The following is a 13,006-nucleotide window of genomic DNA, read 5'->3' as shown; positions in this document are numbered from 1 at the left end:
CACCTTGTTTAATATTTAAGCATGTGCATTGGCGGAGATGCCTACTGACCAGTAAGCTCGATTATTTACTAACATGACAAAAAGTTTTCCTTGATTGTTGGAGGCATACCTTGCCTTATTAGAGCCCATGAAGCTATAGTATGGAATTTTGTTGATAGGGTTGCCCCTCCTGATCGGAAATTATTATGGGAGTTCTTCATAAGAATGATCCTAAATTTGAGGTTAGTAGAGGTTGCAAAAGCTGCATGTAAAGCAACAAATGGAAGTTGATGTACTGATATAAGTACAAGTTTTTGATAAATTCTAGAACTAAAACCTTTTAGGCATATTGTCCTCTCTATTGCCTTGGAACTTCTTTCTAGTATCAGTGCAGTTAGAAGAGAAAGAATTGCATAAGAAAAAAATAGGAGAGATTTGATCTTGCGCATAAGAGCCTTTTGTAAGATGAATTTGGTTTTCAAGGATGAGATATTCCAATGATTGAAGAGGTACTGCAAATCAGACTAGGAGATTTTCAAGTGTTTTTTTTTCTTGTAGGTGATATTGTATCATATGTTGTTCTTGTTTTTGCTCAGGTTCTTCTAGGGCATTATAAAAACATTATCACTCTCAATGTGATAGACTAATGTTTCATGTTGTTCGAACTTTTTGTGACTTCATCCTCATATTTTATAAATGCATGTTGTTAATGAAACATTATCCTTGTATGCATAGTTCACTGTATTAGACAATAATGCTTGATACCAAACATATCATATTATATAGGTAGGGAACCAATACTAGGTATGGGAGCATATTAGAGTATTAGTACCATGAACCAACTTGAATCGAGACTATACTAGCATCTTACTGATATGGTTACTGAACCTAGTACTGTGAACCATGCTTGTATGGCTATTTATTTATGTAGCCTTGCATTTAACAAGGTGAGTACAATAGCATTTGTCTTATATTGCCACTTATTATGACGTATGATGGACTTTAGTCTATGTATGTTAGGATGCCTAGTAAAGACGATGTTGAAAAACATACTAATATATATTTGGGTCCTAATACAAATGACATGTTCCCCACACCAACCAACATGTCGTATTGTGTAGAAACCAAAGCTTTAAATCCTGTGAGATAGAGATGTCTCGATTTTCTCATGGAATAGGATGCTCTGCTATCTCGTCCTATTCCGACAGTGGTCCTGATAATGTGATCCGGTAGATATCCTTCATCTTTCTCACCTAATTTTCTTTCTTTCTTTCTTTTTCTTCTACTTTTCTTTCTTTTCTTTCCTTTTTCTTTATTTCTTTATCCCTTCATTTCTTTCTTCTTTCCTTTTTCTTCGTCCTTCCTTTTTTTTTCTTCTCTTTTCCTATCTTTCTTTCATTTTCTTCTTCTTCTTCTTTGGTTTCACTTTTTTTTTTCTTCATCTTTCCTTTCTTTCTTTTGTCTTTCTTCTTCTCTCCCTGTACGGATGCGTTTCAAAGTTCCGACCCTATTCCGGTCCTATTTTCTCACCGGAATGGGATGGGATGGCTGGGATGCCTTCTGTCTTACTGGGATGTAAAACTTTGATAGAAACTCTAGTGTCATTTATAATTATGTGCATCACGATCTTCAGTCTGATAGGATAAGACAAATGATGCCATGTTCACCTTATTAAGTGCAAGATTACATAAACTAATAGTTAGAGAGGGATAATGTTTCGTTGACAAGATGCACTAATACAACACAAACATGATGCCATCAGAAATTTCAAGAGTTAAATTTTTTTATGGCACCTCAGAAGAATATAAAGGAAACAAGAGTGCTTTCTGCATAGAATATCATATAATATGGCCTAAAACAAAAACTTATCCAAAAATCTCCTGGTCTGATTTGTAGTGGATCTCCATTGTTGGAAGGATCCATCCTTGAAAGCCAAATATATCTTGTGAAGGCTCTTGTTTGCAAGATAGAGCTTCTTTTGTTATTTCTTATGCAATTCCTCCACTTCCAATGGGCATTGATAACTAACAAAGAAATTCCATAACAATAAGGAGGCCGATATGGTCAAAAAGATATAATTTTGATATTCATCAGATTTTCTTACCTGTATTAGTAGATCAACTTCCAATTTTTTGCTTTGTGTGCAGCTTTTTCAACCTTTACCTCACCTTAAATCCAAGATTATTTTTATGAAGAACTCATGTCCTTCTCGGAGGGGCAGCCCTGTGAGCAAAATTTCCTATTATAGCTTTGTGAGCTTTATTAGGGTGCGTGCTCCTCCAATCATCAAATGAAACCTTTTTTTGTCATGTCACTAAATAATCAAGATTCAAGCTTATTGTTAGCTGGTCGTCTGCCAATACACATGCTATAACATTAAATTTGATATAACTTGGAATTGCTTCAACCAAGATCTACTATGTCGGTATCAGGTATTGTATCGGTATCTTATCGGTGCGATATGGTCTGTACAATATGGTACGATGTGCATCCTATACCGAAATCGCTTCCAAATTATTTTTTTTAATTTTTATCTTAGTATACCTCGATACGGGACGGTATGCCTTGGTACGGGTCGTATGAAGCTTGTACCAAGATTTTATACCAATTTTCTTCCGATACGACAGACCATGGCTTTAACCTTTATTAATTGCCGCATTGACTTATGGCAAATTTTAGATCATCAAGAGTGATAGGTGGGGACAAGTTGTCTATGAAAACAGTTTCTCCTAACCTTCTTGGGGAACTTGCAATACTTATAAGCCTCCTTAGTCTTAGTAAAGAAATCATGATAGTCAAAATGATTATCTATCAAGATCAATCAATATGTTGGCAAATAAAATTAAAAAATAGAAGATACAAGGACTTATTAGTATCAAGTAACCACACAACATATGTTCAAGACAATATCAGATAAGAACCCCACCAAACCCTCCTACTGTTGGCGCCAACACTGGATAAACACAATGAGATTGGCACCCAATAGTTTGAGTCGATCAAGGCATCAGAGTCTTCATCTCATGGGACTCTATCCTTATCCACTTGGGCCGCACGCCATATCTGATTATGGCACCCACTTTGAGGGTAAAATTAGCAGGTGGATACTTCACAAAAACTCTCCAATGACCTCTTACCAAGTGGCTTTCAGTTTAAGATCCATGAGTCAATATTTGATCGATGTCCTAAAATGAAAATGGCAGGTGACAGGAATTAGCAGATGTTGTCTTAAATTCATCTCATGAATTAAGATAAGACTTTTCTGAGCTGGACTGGCTCCAGTCAGACTGAGAGAAATCTTCTCAAAGTTCTCTGGGTGAGTCAAATCATATTTGGCTCAGTCGAGATAGAAAATATTACACGAAGAGAAAGTTAGGCTCAATCGTGTGCTAGCACGATTTTCTTGAACCTAATTGGATCTAATCCAAATCAATCGAACTGGGCTAGCTTAATTGATGACATTCAGACCCTGACTCTTGTTTGTGTGATCCAGTTAGGTTCACTTCTGTATGATAATGAGACATATCGTGATCTCATCATCGATATCATCAAAACTCCTTTCGATGGATCAGAACTCTTCTGATTCAGACAATTAGAATGATCGATCATCAAGATCATTTTAATTGCTCCTAAAATTTATCAGTGACACCTAACAGTATATGGTGGAAACCCATCAGAAATGAAGACGAACCTCTCGGTGCAACTACCTGTGTGATTGAGTTCTTCTATCATGAGTCCCGACTGAATTAGGGTTAAGGTGAACTTGTCAAACCCAACATTAGTCATATGAATCAATCGATCGATCCGAGTCCGATGTGAAACCTAAATGAAAAACTCTTTTCTATTATTTCACTCTGCCATGGCCATGGGCTTAAGGACTCGATCTTTCGATCATCATAGGACTACTCCTCTCATCTATCGAGGTTGATAGATCCCGTCTTGGTGTGATTTGGTTCCTACAATGAATATGCTACAGCCAACATACACCTCAGAATTTTGAATGGCTAGGAGATCGAGTTATGGTGTAGTCAAACTATAACACACTCAAAGTGAATTGTCGATGCACCTCAAGTCAAAGAACTAGACACACAGCTGCAGCATCGAGCTAGTCATCGATGAGAAGGTAGACTTCCTTATGACTGCTCAAGGTGGTCACGCTCAGTACTCTCATTCTCAACGAATACCTGTACTCTCACTCCGATGTCTCTACACCATAGATTCAAGACACATCTACCCTAAGAAAGCGATCGTACACCAACCTTCCGGATCGATCACCATCCTCGTGACGATCCTATGGTCAAGAGTTATTTATGAGTTAGTTATGTAAATTCATGCCTTAAATTTTTAACTCTTGAAAATATGAATTAACATTTCTACTAACTCAAAGGATGTATCACAGACACAATGTACACAATGTGATAGTAGAATAACTCTTTTATTCATTTATAGTCAAAATTATAAATTTATCCTTAAATTTGTACAGAAATGTGTCAGCCAATCTGGCATCTAGGGTACACATCTAACAGGACTGACTACCTCCCAAGGTCGTAAGCATCAGTAGCAAATTCATCATTTTTGTCTTAATACTCCACTGACACTCAGAAGTCTGCAACGGCCTTAGAGATGGCTTCTGCTACCTTCTTTTTGGCTATCCCCAGCTGAGCTTCAAGCTCCTTTATTAATCCTTGTAGTCGAGAGTTCTCTTCGACTGCGGTTGCACTCCTCTCGAGCTGAGTCTCAAGCCCTTTTTTTCTCCCTCACAATCGAGAGTTCTCCTTGACGGCCCCTCTCAACACTGCCTTGGCATCTTCGACTCCTCTCTCGACGACGTCAGCTCTCAGGAAGGCCTCTCCAATCTCCCTTACCGTCTTGTCCTTGGCATCCTTGAGCATCTCGACCTCGAGCTGGTACCTTTTTGCCTCAGTCGAGAGGTCACGACAACTCTCAATGTACCTATTTAAATAATGGAAAAGCTAGTAAGGGATAGTTCTTATCAGTAAGCACTACAAGCATATATGCAAAATGAATAAAATAGTAGAAGCCCCAACTTATCCAGATGATGCACTCTATCGGTGCTTTCTTCACCTCCTTCTGCGGTACATCCAATAGTTCGTTTGCATCGATCGGAAGGAGCATCCTAGAGAAAGCTCGTTCACCAGCTTGTAGTCCCTCAAGATCGAGGCCTCAAACCTCAAACTGGTTGGTGTAGTTCCAGTGACCCCGAGCGTGGCCCTAGAAGTCCTCGGAGGGAGTATAATCCTCACTTCTCTTCCCTCCAAATATCCTCCTCAAGCACTCCAAGTCATCATGGGTGCGGTGCCAATCTCTTTCGGCCCTAGACCTTTGCCTCTTGATATCCTCAATCCTCCTTTCAGCCCTCCTCAGCTCATCATCCTGACAATTGATCATCTCCTGTACTTCATGGAGGGCCTCTTCAGAAGAGTTGAGCTCTTTCACCAGCTCATCATTTTTGCTCTTCACTTGTTCCAACTGATACCTCATCAAGTCTATTCTCTCCTCGCAGCTGTAAGCTCCAATGCTAAAGCACCAAGGGTGGAACCAATGAAACTAGCGAGGTAATACCCCACCGATGCAAAATTTTGTAAATAAACATCAAAATGTCACAGGTTGTAGGGGGTTAAAAGAAGATGCCCAAGGACTTCCCATCTGGATGAGAGATCTGAGGGCACCTAATATCTGCTGTTGCACTCCTTGTCTGTCCAAAAGTTGCCCCTCGAATGGAGAAAGAAAGTCTTTCAGAAGTCTAGCCGTGGCTTGGGGGTCTTCTGCCATGAAAGGGGTAGGAGGCACCGATTGTAAGGGATCCGCTTGCGTAACGGTGGGGAGAGGGTGCTCGGCTGGAGATGCTAGCTCCAAAGACTCCTCAATTTCTATCACCATTGCTGGAGCCCCCTTAGGATGATTGGCCGCATTTTTTGCCTGTGTCGCTACAGTCGGAACTTCTATGGGCTACTAGTTGCTTCCGTCGTTTGCGCCTTCTCCATCGGCATCTCCTCTCTTGCTGAAATCCCTTCCGATGGGGTTTTCACCACGTCCTCCAACGAAGCAACTGTCGATTCAACAACTGAGGAGAAGATTTTCATCCCTCATTACTGCAGAAATTGATTTGGTGGCCAGAGCTTGGGCATAGCCACCCACTGGAGCTGAAGGACCAGCGATTAGGGCCTTGGCCTGTTTCTTTCAGGCCAATGCCAGTTCAAGCTTTCTCACGAGTTCTAAGCTCATCACGCCTCTAAGGGTCATGATAAAGATTTAGAGCAGAAAAGTCTAGCGATTATTTTTCTCTGACTAAGTATCCAGGAGTCTGATTTAAAAGGGGATAAAAAATGAAGACAAAAAGCCACCGCCTAAGAAATTAAATTTTTGAAAAAATTGTCAGTTGTGGGGTCCCATCAATTGCTATCATTTGCAATGATTGTACTAAGATAACATCAGCAACTTTAAATGTTGGACATTTGTGAAGGCATGAAAGCGTGCATCCCCAGATCCGAGGTACGACTTCCAAAATACTTCCTTCATCTGATTCTTAAACTCAAAAATAGGAAGATAGTGTTACGGTGGTTACCATGAGTACCTCAAATCAGCGTGCTAACCATGGGACATCTCAGGTCTTCAGGCTATCATCAGGACCACTAACTTAAGAGCAAAGCCATATATAGTGCATAGCAGCTTGCGTCTGGTCTATCGTATGGTCTATCCGGTGCATTCTATTACCTCGACAGAACGATGCCTTAGCGCATGGACTGTCTCTGTTATCACAGCTGACTCACTTCATGATGTTTGCGATAGCTGTCCACCTCGAGTAGTGTTTGAAAATCGCTATAGTTTCGTATGTGTAGTTTAAAATTTTTTTTAGACATGATGCAGCAAAAATAAATAAATTAAAATATTATTTATTTATTTACGTATCAGATTAGATCTGAAAAATATAGCATGGATCTTGATACAAATATTCAATCATGAACTGAAATCTAAAAAAAAAATAAACTATTAGAAAAATAAATCAGAGATCAGATCTCCATACCACGAATCTTGTGGATGTCTCGGGTTCTGATCGTAACTGTGTACGCACCCGACCTCTACTGGTATCCACATAGAGATACCTAATCAAAGCATTGAGATCACTAGTGTGCTAACACTTTACAGATCTCACTCCTCATTTTTAGATCTGGATCTCTTCTTTTAGATCTCGAAGAAGGAGATCACTGCGCGAACTCTTTCGTGCAGATCCGACGAGATCTAAACCAGATCACCATGAAGAGAAAAACTCTTTTTCTTCTCTTTATCTCTCTTTTTTCTCTTCTTAGATCTAATCTCTATCAGATCTTGGTATGGAGATGAAGTGGAGAAGGGAGAAAGAGGCGTTGGGAAGAAGAGATGATGTCCAAAAGAAGTCACCACACACCTTCACGTCAAAACTCACACCCCTTTTTATTTTTGTCGCACAACCACTTCATATCCCATGCACACCCTCTCCTTCATGCATAAAAGATCTTATCTCAATTAATCTAAGGCGTTGAAATCCAAATCAAAGGATAGATGGAAGTTGAGATAGAGTTGTGTTGTAAGAAAGAAACCTCTTCTCACAAATTAGCGCACGCCAATCTTCTCTAATTTTTTATTATCATACAAAAAAAATTTTCCATATCCCAATTAGATATATTTTGTTCTTATTTTGAATCATATTTAAATAAAAAAATTTGAAAGAGAAAGAGTTCCAGATAATGTGGGGCCCCAACTATTGGCGTCCCCTCTCCTATCACGTGTGCTAAGAAAAAAGGAAAAAAAAATTAATACCCCATTTTTCTTCTTGATATGATTTATAGAGAGAGAGTCCTAGAGGACTTGAGCTCTCGGAGTCATGATTCTTTTGATTCAAGTTGGGTCTTAATCAGATTCAAATCGAGTCCGAAATGAGTCAAATTCGAAAAGACTATCAAGCCTGATCCAATCAGGCTTGAAATCCAAATTTGATTTGGATAATTGAATCTAATTAGCATTAAATTAAATTAAATCTAATTAAATTAAATTTGATTTTAAATTAATTAAAACTTAATTCATAATTTAATCAATTTTAAAAAAATTATAATATTTACAATTAAGTCCCCCAGCTAACAATTAACAGCTGTCAAAACTGTAATGCTTACAAATTAGCAGTTTCTAAAATTCAAACTATCAATCCGATTGATAATTCAAATATCATCCAAGCCATTGATCAGGTCATGCTCCTTTTGTATGTGACCCCTTAAGTTCTGTTCTATCTGATAGTGAGATATATCGTGATCTCCAGCACAGTATCATCAAAACTCTTTTCGATGGGCTGAAATGATTCCAACTCATCTCAACAAAGATCATTGATCCGAAAATAATCTTAGTAAGTTCTTACGATTCACCAGTGATGTCTAGCAATATATAATGACAACCTAGTAGAACAAAAAAATAAATCTCTAAGTGCAGTTATCGTGTGATACAATCTTTCTATCGTAAGTCCCAACTTGATGGAGATCGTGGAGAACTTGTCAAACCCCATCGTCAGTCATATACTAGATTGGCTCGACTCGAGTTCATCTATGAATCTCGTAAAAACTCTTTTTCAATATTCACACTTACTCTGACCAGAGATTTTCTGAACTCAGTCTTACAAATCGCATAGAACTTTTTCTTTTCTACCAAGATCGATAGATTCCATCTAGATGCATCCTACTCTGAACAGCGAACCTTAACCTACAATAGCCAACATACATAGCAAAGACCCAAATGGCTAGGGACCAATAGAATATGCAGTCAAACTAAGAAGCCTCCCACGAATAGCCAACACACTATAGGTCAAAGGATCAGTCACACCACTGTAGCATGGAAAAGACCACTGATGAGGAGTAGACATCCAAGTGATTTCTCATATTAGTTACGCTCAGTGCAAGTTATTCTCTAACAACCACCTGCACTCTTACCCCAGTGTCTCTACACCGCAGACTCGAGACTCATCTATTCTAAAGGAAAGTGATCCATGCATCGATCTTGAATGGATTGAATACTATCCTCCATGACAATCCTTTGATCAGGAGCATTTAGAAATTAACTACTAATGATATATATCTCAAATTCTCAATACCTTGAGAATATACAAAATCATCTTTGTTAATTTTAGAACAAATTATGAATACATATGACATGATTGGTTATAAAGACTATCTATCAAGTACAAAACATATCTTAGAGGAAGGTATATGTCAGTCAAGATTGGCTTCTAGAGCACACATCTAACAAACTTTCACTCGTACTAAAGCCAATCTGCTATATACCTGAGCCCCATCTTCAGAAGACAGGCTTCGATGTTTAATTGGCTAAGTGACTTGGGCCTATCACTATTATGTGCAGTCTACTCTCTATACCTCTATTTATTTCTATTTGAGGTAATCACGTATATCTCTGCTCTATGTGCATGGACTTCTGGTGAGACTTTGGCTCCTTAGTGATGGCTATGGACCATTATCTTTGTAGCACAATGTCAAAGCATCCAATGGTATGATATCTAGTTCTTCAACTATCATAAGAATCAGAACGCATCCTGCACATCTATAGCATATTCAGCTTCTATTGGTTGATTGTTTAAAATCCTTCCAGCAAATCGAACCAACATAACTCAAAAATACATGCTAATATAGATATTCTACCATCAGCATCAGTGTATCTTTCTACTCTTAGCTCTAATCCATCTTCAAAGATGAGGAATAATCCCTTAGTGCTTCTCAAGTACTCAGGGATAATTTTCATAGCAATCCAATGCTCCTAGCCTGGATGCGACTAATATCTGCTCGTGACTTTCATGGCAAAATATACCAAGTCGAGTACATAGCTTAGCATACACCTATGCCTAAGAGGATAATGGATCCCTCTTAGAGGTTTCAATGCTGAGCCCTTTCAGCACCTCTTCTATGTATTTATCTGTGGAAACCAAACATCTTTTTAAGATCTATTTCTATAGACCTTTATTTCGAGAATATTTGATCTAGATCTTTGAAAAGAAAATTCTATATGTAACCACATAATAACCGAGGTCAGTATGGGACCCTCCCACTGACCTTTATGTAACTACATGATTTCTCATATCACATCATTGTAGATTTTGAGATCATCCCTATGTTCCCAATCTCTCTCGAGAAATACTTTCTCTGAACCCTTGTAAGAATACCAAGTATCTTTCTAAAAGATGAGAGATCCTAATAAATCTATGAGGTGGAGGAAGTACTACATATATTGGCTCATCTTAAATAGGTTGTATAGGTCCTGTGACTCGTTATTCTTTAGAGATTTTCTCTTTGAGTTCATCCTCCCACTGTTTTCAAGAAAATAGTATGATTGCTCACAATCATATTGTGAACTAGTGAAAAGAGAAAGTGACATACCAAATCCTTTTGGGATATCTCAAAAATGAGCTCTCACAGACCTATCCTCTAATTTATCCATCATATCATATCTCATATGATGTGGTGAAACTAACTTTAGAAGAAATCTAATTTAAATTTTAAAAATTAATTCTTATTTCTAAAGAAATAATAATCAAATTAGTGATATTCATGATGGATCAAACCATATCTCATATAGTACCATTGCTCTACACATATACACCATTGAGCTGAAGTGTATAAGAAGAATTCTATTATGAAACTATGCCATTTTCTTTAGATAATCGATAAATTTTTTATTTGGTATTGCATCCTTGATCTGATCGAAGTACCTTTAAAAATTTTTTGATTTATTCTTTCTACTTCACATCTGAATTCTTTGAACCTTTTGAAGTTTTTCAGATTTGTATCTCACATACATACATATACCATGACTATTCATCGATAAAGGTGATGAAGGAAGATAACCTCCTAGTCTGGCTCATCAAATGAGCCATGCACATCATATGTGTATTAGGGTAAGTATCTCAATGGTCCTTATCCTTCTGACCTATAAAACATAGCTTGATCATTAATCCTCAAAGAGATAATTCATAGACTAGATATGACTTAATAGTCAATAAGCCCAAAAGCCCATTTTCTTCAGTCGGTAAATTATTTCTTCTCATACATGACCTAGCCAAAAGAACTATCTATATACTATAGGTTATTTGGTTCTGGATCTCTCAGACCCAATGAAATTCACTATTTTACTCAAATAATTTTCACAAATGCATTACCATACAAATGATAAAAAATTAAATCCATATAGTAATCATCATTGCCGACTCAAAAGAGTCACTTCACCTTCCCTCAGTCCTCTTCCTTTCTTAGACCTTATATTAAGGTGCATAATATGTACTAGAGTCTAATGAAAAAGAAAAAATCGTAAGATCAATTTTGAGAAATTTGACATACCTTCCAAAGATGTGTCAATATTTCTTTAGATTCTTCAGATATGTACCTCTGAACTTTTCAAGATCCCTTAGTTACCAGCATATTGACCAATTCAGTTAAAATGCTATAATATTTATTCATTTAATAGTTTCACAAACTATCCATATAAATTAAAAATTACAGGATCAAATCCATTAGTAATTTCTTATGCATGGTCATGTCGAGCCTTTCAAGCTCTTTAATATCCTTGATCATCGATCATGGACAAACTGTCTATCATGCATCTCATACATTGTGCGACTCTGATCATCTCACAACTATTGCAAATGAATAAGCATGTCATTGGTAGTCAACATGCCCTTATGCATACATTGAATTTTATCAACTATGAAGTTCAATTTATAGCATCTAACCTAATTGTCAACATCCAACCATTTGTCAAGTATAGCTCGTTAACTATGGATTGGACAAGCTGATGACATTGGGTTAACTTGATCAAGGATCTTGGCTTAATTTCTAAAAGCTAAGAACTATTCTTAGATTTCTAAGCCAGAAGATGTAATTGATTTTGGTTAAGTGGTTGATATCTACGATTCAGCTAGAGGATTGGAAGCTGAAGAATTGATTATAGAGAGTAAAGATTTAATTAGATGATTGTACTCGTAATAGTTTGTTCTAGAGACTTTAAAAACAAACAAAGACTCCTACTAATTTTTCAAGTCTCACACTTCTTGGATGGAGAAACAAAAATTTTAATGCGATAATAGATTCTAGTGGGTGCTGCGGTCCCATTGATGTATGGTACCTCACCTAATAGTTATTGGTGACATGTATATCAATGCATGGATAATTTTTTGCCTAGATACTTCTCCAAGCATGTTGTAGCGACTTGGTCTCTAAGTTCTGTGGCCTCACCTAATAGTTATTGACATATTTCTTAGTTAAGTCTGACCCATTATTCACCAGTGAATGCAAAGCCATCATTGAGTCCCTTACCTAACAGTTATTGGACCCAACCTCATCTTTACCCCAGGACATCTAATGTCAATAGAGTGGTTGTGTCTTTTCAATACAACCGAACAACTGTAATCAGTCAAGAATGATCAATGTCAGAAAAAGCACCCATATCTCTACAATGGTGAAAGATCAGTAGACTTAATATTTAGTGAGAAGATTTGGGTTCAGATCTCTTCCAATTAGTCACATACATCTGATGTAATGATTAATATGGTTTGGGTCAACACATTTCATGTCCAACCAACCTAGTCGGCATGGATAAACTCGGGTCAACAAGTAACCTAATACAAAACATAATCTCCCAAGATGGCCCGTAAGTAAAGATGAGTGGGGGTTCTCCCATTATTTTTTTTAAACACCAACGAATTGGCTAGGTCAGACAATGGAACCAATTAAATAACCACCATCTAATACTTGCCTTAAACACCAAATTGGTTGATTAGAATTAATTAGGTTAACCTATAGACTTGGGCTCGAACTGCTAAGCCAAATTCGATCTTAGCTTAATCAATTCACATCACATATGAATCAATTTGATCAACTATAACTAAATTCAATTTTGAGCCCCTTTGACCTAATCCTAACCAACTCTTGAATAGATTGGATCAACTGCTCAAAATCGAAAAAGGTTCTAACCTGATCTAATTAAT

General features: G+C 37.4%; 1 protein-coding gene across 3 annotated transcripts in view; it reads left to right on the top strand.

Moving 5' to 3' along the window:
- Nucleotides 1-13,006, top strand: part of LOC105037078 (probable LRR receptor-like serine/threonine-protein kinase PAM74) — a 266,372-nt gene that overhangs the window by 22,707 nt on the left and 230,659 nt on the right. The gene's annotated exons all lie outside the window — the stretch shown is intronic.

The sequence above is a fragment of the Elaeis guineensis genome, chromosome 1 (assembly GCF_000442705.2).
Source record: "Elaeis guineensis isolate ETL-2024a chromosome 1, EG11, whole genome shotgun sequence".
NCBI lineage: Eukaryota > Viridiplantae > Streptophyta > Magnoliopsida > Arecales > Arecaceae > Elaeis > Elaeis guineensis.
Note: the sequence above shows the minus strand (reverse complement) of the source record. Positions and strands in the feature narration are given on the sequence as shown.